Raw genomic sequence first — 21141 nt, 5'->3', positions numbered from 1 at the left:
AGTCGGTTATTTTTTCAAATACTATCCTTAAATGAGCATTAATGAGGTTTGTCACAATATAACTGAGGACAAAACTTGCAGTCACTTGTGTTATCACATTGGGTATTCTGAGAAAAAGAACTGGCAGCACAGGAGGAGGATGACTGTTCCCTAATACGTCTCTTTCTCTTCCAGGAAACATAATCACGCTTTGGAATAATGACTTCACCAAATTTGGTCTAATTTGCGAACACTGCATCCTCTGTAAACCCTCAGGAAGAGGAAGATATAGAGACGGGTTGAATATTGTGGCTCCTAAAGGAAAATGGAATAAGAAAGAGTGATATCCTATACAGCGAAGGGAAGACACGTTGGAGATAAAGTAAGCCTGGCGTGTTCTGACATCAGGCTTTTCACTTTAGGCCAGGTGATGATTTGCTGCTTGGAAAAAAAGATAAAGGTGAAAAATCCCTGACTGGTAAAAGTCTGTTTTTGAACACACCCTCATTCTCACATATGGTTCGTTTCTTCAACTGTGACATAACTCGAGCTTGATATAATGTGCAAAATTTAGTTTGATTGGAACAACCTATTAAAGAAACAGAAGCCTCGATCATAAATCCAGTACTTGACTGACTGGATGACTGCCTAAAGGTGACAAGCCGAGGGTATATCTTTGATACAAATTCATGCGCTCTAAAGTTGTATATTGAGTGCAGAACTCTGTTATTTTCATGCATGAAGACTCTGCAGACTAATGTGAACGATATGCTAATCTCCCTAGGATTGTGCGCCTCTGCTCTGCAGGCAGGGCTGTCATGTTACGCTGCTTGTTTTGAATTTTTTAACAAAAGGGAAACAGAAAGCCTGTAACCTTGCCGGTCACCTTTTATTGTTTTGAGCACATAAATTCAAAAATTTAAACTGGATTATTAAAAAAAAGATGTTAAAGGGCCTGCAAGTAAATGTTAATGAATCAGTTAATAATAAGCCCTTAGTAGCCTTTTCTGAGAAAGTCTCATTAAGAGGCTTTAATGTGCACATTCTTTGTTTTTAACTATTCTACAGCTATATCATAATGTAATACATTTTTTTTTCTATTCCTCTGAGCGTTTTATTCTCTCTTAGATACCATGATGCAGTGAAATATTAATGACTGGTCGCACATTTATGCTGCTGGTATCTATAGCTCTGTTCCTCTGCCACCTTTCCTGTTGCAGATGCTTCATTCCTGTTGTCTCATAATCAGATCAACGTTCATATTGCAACCAGAGCTGTTAGAAAGAAAAAGGAAAAGCTCAGTCAACAAGATTACAAATGTATGACTGCATCTGAAAAAAATGGTGCCTCTTTCACAGGAAGTAACATGCTAAACACCCCCAAATATGTTAAAACAATAAAAAAAATAATTTTGTGAGTCATGAAAAACAAAACAAAAAACGCTGAATTTGTTTCTTGTCCTTCAGGCTGTCCTACCCTGGTTCCACTGAGAGCCGCCTGGCTCCGCTCCTATTTCCTTCAAACACCTGGTGAGGATGCTCAAACTTGTGATGGAGACCAGCGCTTGAAATTTGGTGAGTTTTTTTATTTTAATTTCCAGATTGCTGTATTTTTGTCCCCAGTGATTTGATTCAATTAAGTTTTATTTATGTGGCCCAATCCTACAACACAGTTGTCTCAACGGGCTTCATTAATTGTACAAAACACACAATCAGGTTTAATATACAATAGCTAATTGCTAAACTAAGCTAAACAGACTAAACTCCTAAAAAAAATTTCAGGAAGAAAGAAAAGAACAAACCCCAGAGATGTCCACGTGAAGGAGGGATCCTCTCCCAGGACGGACAGGCAATATACCAGAACTCTTAGAGAAGAATTTGCTTATCTAACTCTACAACTACATGTTTAATAGTGTAGCAGATGGGCTTCATCCAGAATGAACTGGGGGACGGCCGGGGGCACGAGGCAAGCAAATTCAATTCAGTTCAATTCAATGTTATTTGTATAGCCCAAATTCACAACAACAGTCGTCTCGATGGGCTTCGTATCGGTAATTGAAAATAAAATAAAATCAAAAGGATCATGAATACATAAAATTCTATAAGAAAATACTAAATTGAACTAACAAACTGACTAACTAAACTAAACTGGCATCCCTGCCCTTAGACCCTCCTTCGCGGTAAGGAAAAACTCCTAAAAAAACGGATTCCGGAAAAAACAAAGAAACCTCAGGGGTGCCCACATGAAGGAGGGATCCTCCCCCAGGACGGTCAGGCGATTTACCAGAACTCATAGAAAAGAATTAACTTATCTAACTCTAAAATTACATATTTAAAGTCAAGCAGACGAGCTTCATCCAGATGGAATTGGGGGGACAGCTGGGGGCGCGAGTCAAGTCGGAGACAGGAACCACAGCCAGGTGTCAGAGCAGGAGCAGAGACGAGGTACTCGGTCAGGTACAGAGCAGAGATGAGCCAGAGGTAGGATCCACAGCCTGGTGTAGGATCAGTAGTAGAGGTGAGCCGGAAACGAGGTATACGGTCAGGTACAGGAGCACGGATGAGCCAACTGGAATCTGGAAGCACTCCCACTCACCCAGAAGGGAGTGGGAAAGAGGGACAGTACAGGAATCGCACTGCACCAAACAGAGGGAACTAAATGATGAATAATTATCAAGAATAGAGGAGAGAACGAGGGTAGAAGTAGATGAGAAAAGAGGACAGAACCCCAGTGCACCATAGCTACCCCAGCTTCAAAATTACCGTATTTTCCGGACTATAAGTCGCACCGGAGTATAAGTCGCACCAGCCCAAAAATGCATTATAAAGTAGAAAAAAACACAGATAAGTCGCACTGGACTATAAGTCGCATTTTAACTTTCACAACCTTATATGACACAATCATAGCAGACTGTTTATCTAATAATTTCACAGTAATTTTTTCTCAAACTTATTTATTTATTCTTTTCATGAAACATCATTAGCCAACTAATACTCTGTTTTCATCCTGTATTTGTAGAAACAGTTGTCATTTTTATTGCATTTCTGAATCTATGAAATCATTGGAAAATAGAATATTATGTTTTTAGCCTTCAAGATCTTACTGTAAAAAAAAGTTTGCTGATTCTCTGAGTCACTTAACATACTCTTAACACTTAACATACCTCATACATCAAATTGACCCAGGAACATCATCTCTGTTCCTCACAAATGAACATAACAGGAGGGTTAACAATATATTTATTTCAATTTATTTCTAATATAAGTCGCTGCGGAGTATAAGTCGCACCCCTTGCCAAACTATGAAGAAAAGGGCAACTTATAGTCCGGAAAATACGGTACTAGCAGCCTACTAACAACTAGTTGTTATTGTTATAAAGTAAATTTAAACACATTAACATTAAGTTAAATAATCTCTGAATACTAACTAGTCTGATAATAAGCCTGTCCAAAGAGGAATGTTTTCAGTCTAACTTTGAATGTAGAAACTGTGTCTGCCTGTCTTACATGAGCTGGGAGCTTGTTCCATAAAACAGGGGCTTGGTGGCTAAACCTCCAACTGTACTTTTACAAATTCTAGAAACCACAAGCAGTCCTGCATTTTGGGAGCGAAGTGTTCTATTTGGATGGTAAGGCACTATGATGTCTTTGATATAGGCTGGGGCCATTCCATGTTAGGCCTTATAGGTTAACAGGAGGATCTTAACCTTGATTCTAGAATCAACGGGGAGCCAGGGAAGTGAAACAAACACAGGAGTGATGTGATCTCTTCTGCTAGTTCCTGCTAACAATCTAGCTGCTGCGTTCTGAACAAGCTGAAGACTTCTTAAGGAACTCTTAGGACACGCTGCTAACAAAGAGTTACAGTAATCCAGTCTAGACGTAACAAATGCATGGATGAGTTTTTCAGCATCACTCTTAGAAAGTATATTTCTGATCTTAGCAATATTCCGCAGGTGAAAAAAGGCAGTTCTACACCTGAGACATGTAGCCTTAAATGATAAATCCTGGTCAAATAAAACCCCAAGGTTTCTAACTGTGGAATTGGGGGCTATACTTATGCCATCTAGTGAGACTATCTGAGCAGACAGAGCATCTCTGAGGTTTTTAGGACCTAGTATAATGACCTCAGTTTTCTGTGGGTTCAGGAGGAGGTAATTAATTGTCCTACAGGTCTTGATGTCTCTGATGCAGGCATTCAGTTTCTCTATATTGTCATTCTGGTCAGGTTTCATGGATAAAAACAACTATGTATCGTCACCATAACAATGAAAATGAATGCTGTGTTTCCTGATTATTTTTTTCCTAAGGGAAGCATGTAGATCATAAACAGGATGGGTCCTAAAACTGAGCCCTGTGGGACACCATAGTTAACTGGAGTGCACTGAGAGGACTGTCCATTTACATTACCGAACTGGTACCTATTGGATAAATAGGATTCAAACCACTGGAGGGCAGATCCTCTGATCCCTATGTCCTGCTCTAATCTATGGAGTAGAATACTGTGGTCAATGGTGTCAAAGGCTGCACTGAGGTCTAACAGGACCAGAGGCGAGGTCCACGGCAAATACAAGAAAACGGACAAGCAAACTGGAATCAATCACTCAAAAAGAGACAACTCCTTGCACTGCACCAAACAGGCATGGAGAACCAAATGAAAAATAAATCATCAAGAATTCTTTTATTTGTAGCTAGAAGCAACACTTTGTCAGAGAACATGTCATTAACACTTTTTTCTTAAAATAAGAATGCATGTTTGGCTAAATTCCAACATAATATGATAGTTAATTGCTGTGATAATAGCGTGAACCTAAACAGATGTGCAGCTAAATACATTACATAGATTCTCATTGTGTATAGAAAATGAAAAAATAAAAACATGCACATGTGACAAATATGCTTACAGTCAAAAAAGCTGTATGTAGTGAAGATGCCGCAACACTAAAGGCCCGTTCACACCGGGACGAATTTCGCCGGCGATTTTCGCCGACGTTTAACGCCTCGTGACTAAACAAAGGGCACCAATGTGAGTGTGCACACCGACGCGAAAAAACGCCACGCGTAAAGCGTAAAAAAAAAACGCCTCGGGTTCGTTATCTATTCGACCAATGAGAATGGCACTATTGCACACGTGTCTGGAGCTTCTGAAGTTACAGTAAAACACAACCTGGGGGCGCTCAAACACAAAACTGCCTTGCTGAGCACACATACCAGCGAAGATGATAGACGCCAAGTAGCGTCTACACTGCCGCGAAGAAATAATGACGGACATTCTAAAATATCCCCGAACCAAGCACCAGTTGGAGCAACTGGTGCTTGAAATATTCATGTTTTCTTTGTATTATTCTGACAAGCGCGTAAATGCTTGCTCTCTTCTTCTGAGTGAAAAGCGACTTTAAGAAGCGTAAAGTTGCGCAGCGCCACCTTGTGTACAGGAGTATTTCTGTTTTACATTAAGCGCCATCTAATGTCAGGGAATGAAATTGCATGTTCGCTCGGCTCATCGTCAGCGAAAATCGCCTGGGTGTTAACACAAAAAACGTGGCGAAAAACGCTGGCGAATAACGCCTGGCGAATATTCGTCCCGGTGTGTACGGGCCTTGAGGCTTTAGAATCACTGTGTAGAAATGTTGGTACTCTTTCAGATGGTGCATTTACAAACCTCTTTTTGTTTACATAATACCATGATGGGTGCCATTTAATGTGAGAGTGGTCCACCATCTGGATATTTTTGTGTACTTTCCTTTTATTTTCTAACCTGTTTTAAAGTTGAGCAGTCATTTTAGTAGGGATTCTGTTTCTTAATATTATTTAACATATTTTTGAATTAATCCAGCCAAGCGGATAATAATTAAAAAATAAATAAATAAAGAACTGTTTGACAAATTGTACACAAACATTAGAAAGTGATTCACTATCTGTAATGCACAGTCAGAGCTCAATACATAATATAATAATTAAACATTACATTTTACAATGTAATATGCTAATTGTGCATAGTGATATTAAAATTAGGATTAAACTATTGATCTGGAGTGGATTTAAACATTTTTAAGTGATTTTGGATGAATTGGAGTGAAGTATTCCTAATTGCTTTTAATTAGTTATTTTTTTCTTTTTACTTTTTTGGCTGGATTGCTGGCATGCAAGAAACCAGGGTTTGATTTCCAGGTTGCGCAGCAATGTGTGGGTCCTTGCAAGACGTTACCTTCACGTTACCGCCTCACTATGTACCCACAAGGACCCAAGTCTGAGTCTTCCTGTGCCTGTCCCCAGCGCGGATAAAATACAGGGTTGTGTCAAGAAGAGCATCCTGTGCAAAAATCTCTGCCAAACTAGTTGTGCAGATCAGTGAAAGCTGATTCACTGATGTGACTCCTAAAGGGAATAGGTGAACAACATTGATATGATGTTTTTCTTGCCTTCTGTATGAAACACCCTTAGACAAATCACTGTTGTGATTACACTTTTAGAGTAAACTGATTGATTTGATGGGAATAGTAGGGAAAATGTATTTGAATTATTTTTATCTCTTTTTTATTGTAAGTTTGATTTTAGAAAAGTGGGAAATTTGCTTTACCTATTAAAGTAACTGGGTGATGACACCAGCTTCATGTGGCATTGAAAAGTCTAGGAGTTAACACTTTGGAGCTATCTTTGCGCAACAGCCGTTTCTGCCAAATGGAGTAAAAACGACAATGTGCAGGCATATTTTTTCCCACATTAACGCAGCTAACTCTATTACAGTTGGAGCAGCGTTCCCAAAGAATGGACCAGTATTAGTTTTTCAGGTAACAAGAACTTTGAAACTTACTTCAATATGTAAGTATTGTCTGCAGTAAATTACATAAAATACTAAAACATAGAGACTGAGATTTACTAACAATGGAGCCAAAAAACAAAAATCTGATTACTGCTTGTGTTTATATATTTTTTTCTAATAAAGCAATTGAATGAAATGTAAAACCATTTTTAAAAAATCGTGTGATACCTTTTTGTTGACTTCACTGACTCCAGCTGGTTTAATGCCGGACTTTATATCAAATGAATTTTAAATAAGCTGTAAAACAGTTTAAATCCTAGAGCAGAACATAAACTTTTTCCTTTTTAAATGGTACAGTACAGTATGAAACTGTCAATTAAAACCTGATAGCACAGAGTTAATGATCCATGCTGCCTGTTCAAAGAGAACTCAGCTGAGAATAATTGTGTTCATCTAAAGTGCACGGGGTACCTGAATCCTCCCTGTTGCATTCAGATCATGTTTGTATTCTCAAAATGTCATTGTATTAAATCAAGGCATTATATTTGATCCTCTGAGCTGACGGTAACTGGATTTTGCTGAGGCAGTGGTTTAGGTAAAGGTCTGGGTGATTCCTCTGTGGTTGCTGGGTAAGGAATGGGGATCTAAAATGAGGTTATAATTCTTACCTCTGACCCTCTGTGGTCAAAACCCCTGTGGTTTCAGCGGTCAAGGGTAAATCACACATAGAGTGCTGAGAACAGAGATCCATGCTGGCTCCCACTAGTTCCTTTCTGGTTCAAAGTAAATTGCAGAGAAATGTTTAATTAGTCCGGTTTTGTTTCCGAATTGAAAATAACTGCTGCTCACTGGCCTTTCTCCTCATCGCCACATTCCTAATGAGCAGGCTTTCCCACAGTCTCACACCCAATATAACTCTGAATATTTGTATATTTTATTTATGGTGCAACAAAAATCCACTCTTTTTACATCATCATCACTGCAGTTTTTGCTGGTTAGATGGGATCAAATCAATCGCTTCTTTTACATAAGGACAGCTTTTTTGGGGAATTTATTTGATATCATTTATGTGTTATCTTGTGTGGACCTCATCTTTCTTGGCCATTGCCATTCATAAAAATTCCACAATAACTCAAAGGCACACCATTAATGAATGCTCTATTAACATAATTGTTTCATATTTAAGGCGGACGGGACTATAAGAAGCATTAAACAAGTCAAAGAGTCAAAGATAAGTCTGTCTTTAGACTTTGTTAATCGTGTTCACGGTTCTAGAACAATTCTAGAACCTGTTTGTGACATGCTACACGTTACCAAGATAGAAGCGCTAGCTATGTAGAAGTGTTGACCACATTAACGAATTCACAACACCTGGAACTCCCAACCTTGTTTGCAACAAGTAAAATATACTGATACTGCTAAAACAAATGTTACTGTGAGTACGCTAACTCCCAGCCATGCATAACAAGTAAGGAAAATTAAAAAAAAAAACTGTCTGACACTACTAAATGTTAGCCAAATTTACATATTTTCAATACCTGTAACCCCCAGCCTTGTTTGCAACACATAATAATCAGACTGAAACCGCTAAAATCAACATTATTATACTAACTCACAACCTTGTAAAAACAGTAAAAAAAGAGCACAGTCCGACATCACTACACGTCAGCTGCATTGCATAATCACAATAAAGCTACATTCACACTTCCCTTGGCAATGCACGTTCAAGCATCCACTTTCAATGAAAAGTCTTTGTGAATGCACGTAAACATGTTTCAGGCTTCATGCATAGCTACGCAAGGTTTTACAATCATTATTGGGCTCTACCTACAAAACGCATAGCCATTGAAAGCTCGTTACAAGTCATTATTACAAGTAACACTTTGACCAGGGACTCAAATTTAGTCATGGTGTATGGATGGAGTTCCTTTTAATTCACAGATGTGCCAACCATTATAATTTAAGCTTTTGTTGTATCAGAATAGATAGATAGGCAGGCAGGCAGGCAGGCAGGCAGGCAGGCAGGCAAGTGTAATGACAGTCGTTCAGGAACGCATGCCCGGTGTGTCCATAGCTTAACGTCCAACTCGCTGTGTAGCTCTAAAAATCGGTTCAACATCGATAAAGACAACCAGAATGAATTCTTATAGAATGCACTCTGTAGTATAAGGTGCACTGTCTTTTTATGAAAAAAATGAAGGCTTTTAAGTGTGCCTTATAGTGCAGAAAATACGGTCATTATTTTCCTTTTTTTTCTTATTCAAGGGTATTAAGGTTTTCACCTCAGGAATGGATACATTGTGATTAAATTTAATTAAACCTGGATCTGAATCAAACTAAAGTGAATTTGGTTGAAGCTCTCTTCTCACTCCTTTCTTGACTGTAATTTAATAATCTTTGTAAAATTTGTTGGCCCTGACAGGAGCTGAGACAAGATTTACCGCCAGCTGATCATTTTTTTCCTCCCCTTTTTTGTGAAAAAAATCATGAGCCGCAAACTGAAGTTTTTTAAGAATACAGTGAGTTGTTGTCGATTTTTACATCAAAGATAGGAGTTGGAGTCAAGAGTTGGTGGAGTTATCACCTTAAAATTCAAGTGCTCACTTCCCTCCCTCGTCTTGTGTTTTGTGGCTTGCCCCTCTTGTCAAACTAATCAAAATCTTGTAACCACCTTCTACTGGAATACCAAGTATTTGGAGCTGTGAGAGGCAGCGTCAAGTGGTCGCTCCAGGAATTCTTCAGACTTGCAGCACATGTCGCCATGTTAAGACATCATCTTTGCATCTTCCTGTTGTTACAGCAGATCAGTTGATCTACACAAAGCAAGCTGTGCACTCCTGAGTCTTCCGCCATTTAGAATAACAGGTGTGGCTTTACCTCTTTTTTGAAATAATAGCAAAAGGGGGGAAAAAGGGAGGCAAATCAAACACACCAGCATGCATGTGAGCTCAAGTCAGGTGAAGCAGACATGTTGCTCCAGGGGACTTGTGTTTTCCCTCTCCCTCTTTCTATTCTAAGTCCTCCTTTTTGCAAGTGCAGATGCAGTCATGCATTGTAAACACATCAAGGCTGGGTCGTTCAGACATCAAGCGCCTGACACGCAGCTGAATCACTGCCTATCGATTTCTCCATACATCTCATCCTTTTGCTATGTTTGTTACATATGCACAGTGGACAAAGGGCATCGTTTGAGCTTCTCTCCTTTTCCTCTGAGCTCCATGTTTTAGAAATTAAAAATTTAAACCTAATGGCACTTGGAGATGTTCCCTCTTTGTCCCTTAAGTATTCTTGTCAATACAAGGACCACAACGGAGTTTAAGAATGCATTTACATAAGAGCCCAAAATAGCACAGTTCCTTTTACAAACAGATCTCCATTCTGTGCCGTCATGCAGGAGCTTATTTATTTTTTAAAAAAAGGAGTGGATTATATTTCAGCATGGTTGAAAAGCAAACTCTGCAGAAGATAATTCTAAACTCTGGGCTCTCTTTAATCACATTATATTGCTAGACATACCAGAGAGCTCTGACAAAGTTGAGGGCCAAATAAAGTCTTCTTTTTCAGCCTTGTTGGTTGCTGCTCAGATCACAGTCAGTAGTTGAAGATCAGTAATGTGGACAGAACCCCTTCAAGCAGGTTTTTGTCAGTTTTCAGTGACATCTCAAGCTACTATCCCGCCGCCCTCGACAGCGTGTTTTCAACCAACCACTTCCAATCAAAAGTCAATAAATGTGTCTGTATGCACTTTTTAGGCTTCCACGTTCAAAACTCCTGCATTCATGTGTCGCTATGGAGGTTTCTACAACTGTTTAAGGCTCTACGTACAAAACACGCCATTGAATGTGCGTTTAAGGTGAAACCAGGTCAAACTTTGACCAATCAGGGACTCTGATTTGGTAGTGACGAATGGATGTCATCCCTTTTCTTTCACTGACGTGACAGCTGTTTGAAAATGTTAGTTGGTATCCGGCCAAGGTTATATAACACCAAGTTTTATATATGGCAATAGAGCTGTGAAGAAAAGCGTGGAGCAAGATCTGCGATATTTGAACGGTTTTGACATCTTCCACCAAGCTTCTTCCAACTGTAGGTGGCGGATATGTGCTAGTAAACAGTAGCAAAAGAAAAATAATATGCCCCTCCCTGGCTGTCCAGTATAAGCACCATGGGCTAAATGCCTTTAGCATGTTAAAGAACGTGTGTCACATGCCAAGTGTGAACATAGCATCAGTGTGATAATTCATCTAAATATAGGACTACTGTTTTTCCTGCAGAATAGAGCAGAATATTAAGTGAATCGTCAATGAATGGTTTACTTTAAAAATTGGCATGTATAAGGCGCACTGCTGGTAATTCTAGAACTTGTATGTAACACACTACACGTAAACAACGCTGGTTTACGTGAGCACCAAACCAAACTAAACATTTCGACAGAGAACTTCAACGTCAGGAAATACAGCCAGAATAATCCATATTCATGGCATGTATGTGTAAGCACAGACTGGTCCAAGTCTAAAATTAAAAGAATCTTAAGAAAATGATGCGGTTTGATATGACAACAAATGGTTCCGCTGAGCTGAAGCAAGTGTGTGTTGTTTTTTTTATCAACATGGCTTCCTGTTTTAAAAAGCATGCAGCCATAATCCTGCCTTTTTTATGATCAGTGTGTACATCTCAACATCCTTCCTCCAGTTTCCACCCTCCGCTGTGCACAGTCAGTGTCCCGTGATGTAATGCACCCCGTATCAATGTCCATCTGTTCATTGATCTCAACAAGGCCATGACAGAGTCCCACTTCCTTTCACATCATTTATGAAACACAGCAAATGTGAATAGGCTGCAATGATAGTGGCAGACTTGGAGGTGGTTATGAGCCACAGTGTCTCCATTGTCTACCGTGCTGCAGAAAGGAGTGGGAGCCCCTAAAGAGGCCTGGCACAGCCTATGCTTCCATCTGCCTGCATGCCTTGCAATGGAGCCCAGCTCACACCACTTGAGATTATACTCACGTCCAAGCTGTTACTGTAATTTGCATTGGCTCATAGGCAGAGGAGAGTGAGGAGGAGGAGGAGCTGCACATGAGGCAAGGATGTTATAAGTAGTTCTGGCAGCACAATGAGTCTGCTTGGGTGTAGTATTATGGACAAGTGGCATCAGCAGACCTATGCTGGAGTGGAATAATGGAATTGAGCAGGTTGCCCTGCTGTCCAAGATTATGGTCTGTGATAATGCTTGAAGTAAATTATAGAAATGTAGTTTTGGAACTCATTTCAATCATATTAGGCTTCACTGCTGTGTGTGCTATAGCTGTGTTTTCTCCACTGTCTATTCTCTTTGTTTCTGGCAGCATATCAAAGGATGGAGATACAATACTGATACAAAAGAATGCAGCCTGATTGAATCCTTTGTTATGCATATCACTAATTATCAAGTCATTTTATTTATTCATTGGGAGAGAAACCACACAAACACACACCACAGAGAAATGTATTTTAAATCAATCAAGCCTGGAGATCAAAGTTAAGGATACTTTTTTATTCCCCTCCCTTTGTACTAACTAACACTTCTAACCTGAGACGTGATCTGAACATCTTTTTTAAATGGAATTCAAATTAACAGCAGCAGCTCTTGTTTTTGTAGCATTATCTCCTTTTGTACACAGTAGCAGCATCCATTTGGGGAAACAACTAAAGAAACATGTGAAAGACTTCCATTTTAAGATTTTAAATTAAAATCACCCCCCCCCCTCCCACCAACACCACCCAAAAGGGAACACAACCAAGAAAGTACCTTCAGATAAATCCCACTGAATGTTTTCTAATGTCCTCATTTCTCAGGCTTAATTTGTTTCTTACTTGATGGCTTTTGGGTTGCAATTTAGCTCGTCAGATAATATATCAGAGTTACTAATTAACTAGAGACAGAAAATAAAGAGAAGCTGCTAATAAAACCACGTCCATCAAATAGGTTGTGGACTAATTATTCATGGGAAAGCCACAACTCCGGTGCCTGGTAATGAACTTCAGGTAGCTGCTGGCAATGTCACAGGACCTGCACTATTTAGCTCCTTGTTACCTTAACAGTTCCGTCCATCAATGGACTTCCTTTAAAATTGCACCTGCCAAGCTGACAACAGGTTAATATCAGCTAAAGCCAAGAAGACCAACTTTAAAATTTTAATGTCATTTTAGTTCTAACTAGCTGTGTTTTTGCTTTTTTTATGTAATAGCAAGAAAGCATCACTCAGTTCATTGGTATTTTTCTGAAATTGTGTCAATTTTAGTCCTGCCCAGGAACCTCAAGCTCCCAGGCATCTACCAGGACTTGAGTGAGAAGCCACACGTGTAGGGTCAGAGGGGTGTTTTATATATATATATATATATATATATATATATATATATATATATATATATATATATATATATATATATATATATATATATATATATATATATATATATAATATATATATATATATATATATATAATGTTTTGCACACACAAATTAGCATTTTGTGACCACATTTTAGCAAGTTGAGCACATGAATTAGCATTTTATTCGCATTTATGGGCACAAATTGACATTTTTAGCACACTAATAAGCATTTTTTGGCATTTTATAATTTGTGCTTACAAAAAGGTGTTTTGTGGCTACAAATTAGAATTTTATTAGCATTTTGTGTGCACTAATTAGCATTCCTTGCATACAAATTAGTATTTGTTCTCACAAAATTAGTATTTACCTCTTTTTGTGTGCACAAAATGCTAATTTGTGCACAAAATGCCACTGAAATGGTAATTTGTGGCAACAAAATACTAATTTGTGCAGACATGTTATGTCATGTTCATTGTGGCATTTGATGTGTTGTTTGCATAAAGAGCACTTGCATTTGCATTTGATGTCTTTTTTGCATAAAAAATGTTAGGCTGTTGAAAAAATACCAACAGTTTCCTTAATGCAGCAAGTTAAAAAAAAAAGTACTCAAAACATTCAAATGTGATCCGAGAGTTTTTGCATTAACCCTCAAATTAAATTGCACTTTAAGTGAGACAGATCAGACTTTTGAAGAGAGACCTGAGAACATTGCATGGTAAACTGAAACAGACCAGGTAGAAACCATTGAGACAGAAACAGGATTAACCTAAGGACAAAACTCTGAGCTACAAACGGAGTAATGTGGGATTATTTTTTTCCCAGCGGTAAAGACTGCAATGAACTCTTCATTGGGAAAAACTAAACAACTGTTGCATTGTAGACTTTATCAACATCTCAGTTCAAACTCCAGAGAACTAGATTTTGCTGCACACCTTCACCACACAGACACACAATACTCATTTGAGGACAGTAAGGTCTGTATCCAGAGAGAAAGAATGGTTTGAGCAACGTGTAAAATAAGCCATTTTTGTTAAAAAAAAAGAAAAGAAAAGAAAAGAAAAGAAAGACCAACCTTTTCTTAGTAGAAATGGCAGACTCATACAATCTTCCAAACGTCTACAGCCATTTCTTGAGGTCCAAGAAAGTGGTTTCACTCCCTACTAAAGGATGACCTAACCACTTAAACTTTTTGTTAGCCTATAAATCTTCTAACCTATAGAACAAGGTGTCATGTCTGAAACACCTTCTTTCCAGGAGCACAAAAACCAGTTACCAATGTAGTTCAGAATTGAGAAAGTCACCTGCAGAAGAGGTGAAACATTTCCAAAAATGAATGATAAACCAAGTCCAGGTGACTGTTTTATCCTTATCTCTTAGATGGAAATAATCTGAATGAATGAAGGCCATTAGGCAGCACATAATCTTGTGGTCGAGTGTGGTAAGACTGTGGAGCTTGGGAGACAGTCCAGGGACATGACAGGATGCAGCTCCGGTAAAGAGAGATCACTCACTGCACACCATCTGTATCGAACCGTGCCAAAAAAGCAACAGAGGGTTGTTTGCTTGCTGTCTCAGACTTTGTTAAAAATACTCCTTTGCCATTTGTTGGTAAGTACAGTTAATAAAGTAGGTGTATTTTTCTTTCTGTTATCCATTAGACACATCACTGCTTGGCCAAAGTCCCAAACATGCCTATTTATGTTAGTGATCTTTCTACATCAAATAAAGAAATGACTCATTTTTGACTCCAGACCAGCTAACCCCCTTTGTCACCAACTTTTTGGTGCAGTCTGAATAATCTAGGGGTATAAAGTTTCATTTTAACAACAAATTGATTTATATCATAGTTTGTGGTTCCCAATATGATTCATGGTCAATATTGGCTCATTTCGAATGATCCGTCAAAAGTCAAAGTCAAAGTCAACTTTATTGTCAATTCTTCACATGTGCATCACATACAATGAATCGAAAATCCGTTTCTTACTCTCTCGTGTCTGTTCAGGGGAAGAAAAATAAAAACAAAGTATACGTTTAAAATAAAATAAATAAGTAAAAAGAAAGAAAAAGATACAATTTACAATATACAACATAGGCAATTTGCTATAAAAGTGCGAGTGCACTTAATGCAGTGTCTCAAGGCAGCGGGGGGGGGGTTCGTTTGAGCACTGTTCATGGGGGGATATGGGTGGTGGGTAGGTGGAGAGGGGAGAGGGTGTTTAGCATCCTGATGGCCTGGTGTGTGAAACTGTTTCTGAGTCTGGTGGTCCGGGAGCAGAGGCTCCTGTACCTCCTCCCTGAGGGCAGAAGGCTGAACAGGTTGTGTGCAGGGTGGTGTGCATCCTTGATTATTGTTAGTGTTTTGCGGGTGAGGCGGGTGGTGTATAAGTCCTGCAGGGAGAGGAGTGGTGTTCCAATGATTCTCCTGGCTGTGTTGACTATGCGCTGCAGGGCTTTCCTGTTGCTGTGTGTACAGCTGCCCCCCTACACAGTGATGCAGCTGGAGAGGATGCTCTCGATGGTTCCTCTGTAGAATGTGGTCATGATGGCTGGTGAAGCACCTGATCTTTTTAGTTTCCGCAGGAAGTAGAGACGTTGTTGACCTTTCTTTGCCAATGATGTGGTGTGGGCGGTCCAGGAGAGGTCCTCACTGATGTGTACCCCCAGGAATTTTGTGCTGCTCACTCTCTCCACAGCAGTACCATCAATGATCAGTGGCAGGTGTTGAGTGTTGCCCCTCTGAAAGTTGACAACAATCTCCTTTGTCTTGCCGACATTTAGCAGGAGGTTATTGTCTCTGCACCATTTTGTCAGCAGATCCACCTCTTCCCTGTAGTTGGTGTCATCGCCCTTGGTGATGAGACCCACCAGGGTTGTGTCGTCTGCAAATTTGACAAGGTGGTTTGTGCTGTGGGTTGTTGTGCAGTCGTGTGTCAGCAGGGTGAAGAGCATCCGATTCACTGACCTAAAATCAATCCAGGACATCTTTAGCTAAAATAAAGCTAACGTGCCTCAAACCAAACTGTATTTTCCAAAATCGATTATAATCCATTTAATATCCATTATATTATATTATATTATATTATAATCCATTATAGTACATTTATAATGGTATAGGTGGATTTTACTTGATTTGATTAACAACTTGCCTTAGACAGATCGATCTGGTTGGTCGATTAATCATTGCACCCGTAGAATAGCCACATAATCTATGTTTTGACTACATAATGGGACAGATAGTTTGCACGTAATATTTCACCTGTTTTTTTTGTAAAGTTGACATTGTAATGTCCACTGTCAGATTATAGCACAACAGAACTTTCTCCAGACCAGGAAACAGATGCTTGACACGGCTGCAAGCAAGACAAGCATTCTCTCAAAGAACAAAATAATCAGCAACCAACCAAACAAACAAACAAAAAACAACAACATTGAATCTGGCTCATAATTTTCCTTAAGCATTAGTGCAATACAGATGATTACAAAAGCTCACCAAGTAAAGTACGAACAAACAAATAACATACAAGTTTGCTTCAAATTGAGTAAAATATTTGAAGAAATAGTTTAAACAGTAAAATTAAACACTTTTCCTTTCTACTTCTACTTTCTACTAAAACAGTGGAAATATAAAATGCAGATTGAGACAGAAATTTAAAAATTGTCTTTTTTTATTACACAGTTATGGTCTTTATTTTAGACTTTTTCAAATAAAATTCATCATGTGTCAAGAAAACGTGAAGTAATGAAAACAAATCTGAATAATTTAATTTCATTGCAAATTGTAAGGAAATTAGAGCTGCTAAAGACTGGGATGTATAAAGAAACAGAAAGACACCAGTGTGCAAATATGAAAGGTAGTGCAATTTTGGCAAAGTTGCAAGTTTAAAAAAAAAAGGAGAATGAGTAATCAATACAAGGAGTAACAAGGAGAACCAGGAATCCAAGTTCCAACAAGTGTGTGTTTCATTGAGTGGGATGTGGCTTGTTTTAAAAAGCAACTGCTTGTGGGAAATAGCTTCTCCTAAGTCTGGTAAAAAGTTAAGAAAGCAGCAAAAACAATGTCTATTTGTCTGGAATGCTTAAAGCATTAAATGTATCTGAGAAATATGTCTTCAAAAATTGGATTCCTTATCTCAGTTTGTTTAAGTAAAACAGGTCATCATTGAAATTCATGAAAAACCCCAGTGGGAGTCTCCCATTCTGCGAGTGATACATTAAAGTGTCAATCTACCAGTTTAGATGCGCAAACGTCATTCTCCTATTGACACTGCAACAAACATGGAGACTGCTCACTTTCCGGGCCTCTGAGGGGAAATCTCAGTGAGCATCCACATCCCATTGTGTCATTGAGACCGCATGCTGGGTTAATCCAGCTCTGCATTTTTAGGGATTACATTTCAGAATTACGTGAGCAAATACCAATGTGTCACTGCTTCTTCATGCTTCACCCACAGCAAAAACAAAGACGAAATAAGATCAGCATGGTAAAAATATGCATGTCAATAAATATACACATGCAAATGCAAAAACTACAGCAGATAATTCAGCACTTGAAGCATTTCAAGCATCTATGAGAAAATGCGTCACATTACTTGCTTTTTTGAAATAAGAATCCAGTTGTACATTTACACGCTTATTATAAATGTGTCGGCCCAGAACCACTTTGTGTATTGGCATCACAATGTGTTTAATTTGAGAAAAAAAACAGGATTAGCAAATCTTTCAATGCATGTTTGACTGATGTTCTTCCTAAACATCCTTTGTACCAGCTTTGTTACCAAGTGTGTCAAATTAAAGCTGTGCCATCCTTTATTTACACACACTTAGTGAATCACATGCAGTTGGTGCTGCTTCCCACTTAGGTTGTAGCAGACTTTTACAAGCCCAACAGCCTTCAGTGACTTTGGAACACTGTCCTTTATATCAATTAGAGCTGGATGAGTTTTCCATTATTGCATGCAGTTATCACAGAAGATTTATTCATCTGCATCTTTTGGGTAATAAATCTCAATTTCTTTTGGTAAGTAAATGATTCTGTGGGGGCATAAGTTAGATATTTACATATTTTTTGAGACATGGAAAAAGATGAATGGGGTCATTTACTCTTGAAGGTCTAGGTGGTCAGACCACCGAGGTGGGTTCAGCTGAAAGGGAATTTAGGGCATGAATAAATGCAAGTAAAGTAGGTGTTATTGCCATTGCTGAATGCCATGGTTATGCATTCAACAATTGAATTCAACATTCAAGAACAACCTAAAAATTGAACATTAATTTTTAAGGTTTATTGCTTAAAAGTAAAAACATATGGTGTCAGTGTGTACAGTATGTACTGTATAACACAAGCATGGGATATGCAGATTTAGGGAGTGTTTGGGTAATAAAAAATAAAAAAAACCTTAAATTTTCATGAAAAGAATGTTTTTGATGTCGATCTAAACAAATTGTACATACGTCTAAAAAGTAAAGTTGAACTTTTTAGCGTGGAAGTTAATTACTCTTCCTGTGGTTTTCTGAGAAACTGCAACATTTGGTTCTGCTGGATAGGCTTCAAATTCAGAAACTGAATACCCATCCACCCATTGTTACAACCTGCTAAATCTCTTTCTGAGTCACTGGGTTGCTACAGCCAACCCAGCTTCTGTTGGGTGAAGGTGGGGTACACCCTGAACAGGGCGCCGGTCTGTTGCAAGACCACACCATCTAACACATTCTCACGTGTCCACCTAAAAATAATTTATGCTGCTTTTACATCAAATGCCTCAGTTTAGACGCGTGGCAAAGTCGCTGTTGGACACAAAAATGTCTTCATAAACCAGACGTTTGTGGGAGAAGCTACTGTCCAAAGTTTTTAGCCTCAACGCTACATGGGAGCTTTGACTGTATATCTCATTTGCGATGCACAGAAGACACATTATGTTGAGACATCATATTCATTTTGAAGACCTTTATAAAAGCATTGCTAATCACGTCTACTTGTCTGGTTTCATTAAATCATTCAGAGACTCTCCCAGTATGGTGAGGTTCATTATCAACTGTCTGAATGACAGCCGCTTTCAGCGGTACTTCTGTCTCTTTGTGACCCAATTTGGCGATTTGTTGTCTGAGGTGGTAAAAAATAAATTAGAGAACCTTTTTATTGGTTTCTTGATGCAGATAAGAAAAATATTTTAAAGCTCAACAGGAGAGCGATCAAATTCTCCTCTATGTTGGTTTTGGACTCCGCCCAATAATCTTGTTGTCAACATGTCAGGGGCCAAGGCTGAATTCCTGATGGGGAGAACCGTGCAGCCCAAAACAGAATATAGGGCCTTGATTTTTACAGACTTTTTAGTAATGTGTTATATGGAGGAAACTGAATTCAGAGAAGATTTTTTCACACTTGAATGCACAGCAGCTATCAGGTCTTCTCACCTTGGCTGTCCCATAAAGCTGTTAGTTGTTGTTGAAAATTTATTAAAATTATGCAATTACTTTGTGCTAAAATGTAGACTTTTGTGTGTAACAAAGTACCAAAACATTGTAACGATTAATTAGGAAATTGACAGATGTAAAGAGACCCCATGGACATTCCCATCCTGGACCAGAATTGACTAAGTCCGTCACTGCACAGAACCCTCTAAATGGTGAGAACAAAGCCTCCTTATGGTCATCTTGACAGAAAACACACAACAGTGAGTCACCGGGTGAACTAAGTGGACATAAACATGAACAATGACATGACAAAACTGTCACAACAGGCAGCAGAAGCCAACATGCTGTTATATTATAGCCTTTTAAATCAACAGTTCTGCTCACTGACCCTCATTCCATTTAAAAAACAACTGGTCTTAGAGGCAGAATAAAACAGCTGATCCCAGAAGACACGCGCTGCATTGAATCACTGTCTGCTGGCTGTTTTGGCTTTTATCGTGACTTTGTTGTCTGTTCCTTCCTCTTCGTCATGACAAATACGTCAACCGCACTTTAAAAATCTATTTGAAGGTGTCACTGAAACTGCGAGATGATGCAAACAATTGGTGCCACACTGAGTTTTCTCTGAGCTGCCTGCTAGTGTCCAAAATGAAAAAAAGAGACAAAGCTATGGTTCTAAAAACTTAACATCTTTGTTTTACACCATTGCACCATCCACTAGAACATAGAAATGCATTTATTTGAAGTTTTTAACAGATAAACATATTAAAAGACTATAAGGGTTGGTAAACTAATTTCAGTCATGTCAATAATATATAAAATGTTATACCAACAAGTCATGTACAATAACCATAAACAAAATATAAATATGATATATGTGAACATCACCAGTTTCCTTTAACCTCATAATGGATTACTTTTAAAGAAAAAGTAAAAAAAAAAAGTAACCTAACTTTTAAAGAATAACAACAATATACAAGATACAAAATACACAAAATAATAAACAATAACAAGGTTACAAAATGAATAGATATGATTATCTTAGAACAAATGAAAAAAGGTGGGTTTTGAGCCTCTTCTTCAAATGCCAGTACTCTCTTAGTTAAAAAACCTGTTAATCAGAGCAGACCCAGTTTCCCAGCATCCCATAAATCACACAGTAAAAAAAATACCTCTCACCAAGTTTATTTCTGGTTTAAATATCTTATAATACTGGATTTTAGGCTAACCTAGCTTTCTGGTAACTTTTCAATAAGTTGGAACAGCTTCTATCAAGACAGTAAATCTTGAATAAATCTTGAGTCATTTGATTTCAAAAACATATTTTAAGCAAAAGGTCTAATATAACAATTTTTATTTTATTTACATAAGATTTTTATAAGTAGTTTAATTGTGAATGGGAAGTGGACGTATTTCAAGAGACAGATTTGATCGGTTTAGTGACAAAAGAAAGCTTGATTTGACTTATAACGCTGAAGAAAAGCTTTTTTTTTACAACGTTTGCTTGTAAACATACATTTGCTTTTCATTTTTAAGACAAATTTACCTTAAAATGTCTAATTCTAGCCTTTAGGATAATTGTGGATATGGGAAAAAGGATAGTTGGACTGATTTAC

At 38.3% G+C, this 21141-nt stretch overlaps 1 protein-coding gene across 4 annotated transcripts in view; it reads left to right on the top strand.

Annotated features, from left to right (window-relative positions):
* Positions 1–21141, top strand: part of lrfn1 (leucine rich repeat and fibronectin type III domain containing 1) — a 274781-nt gene that overhangs the window by 235659 nt on the left and 17981 nt on the right. For all 4 annotated transcript variants that reach the window (XM_078929392.1, XM_004075586.5, XM_011482421.4 and 1 more), the window contains one exon: positions 1446–1553. The gene's annotated coding sequence lies outside the window, so the exon portion shown is untranslated. The remainder of the gene's footprint in view (positions 1–1445; positions 1554–21141) is intronic.

The sequence above is a fragment of the Oryzias latipes genome, chromosome 13 (assembly GCF_053564925.1).
Source record: "Oryzias latipes strain Hd-rR chromosome 13, Olatipes_Hd-rR_3.1".
Classification (NCBI taxonomy): Eukaryota; Metazoa; Chordata; class Actinopteri; order Beloniformes; family Adrianichthyidae; genus Oryzias; species Oryzias latipes.
Note: the sequence above shows the minus strand (reverse complement) of the source record. Positions and strands in the feature narration are given on the sequence as shown.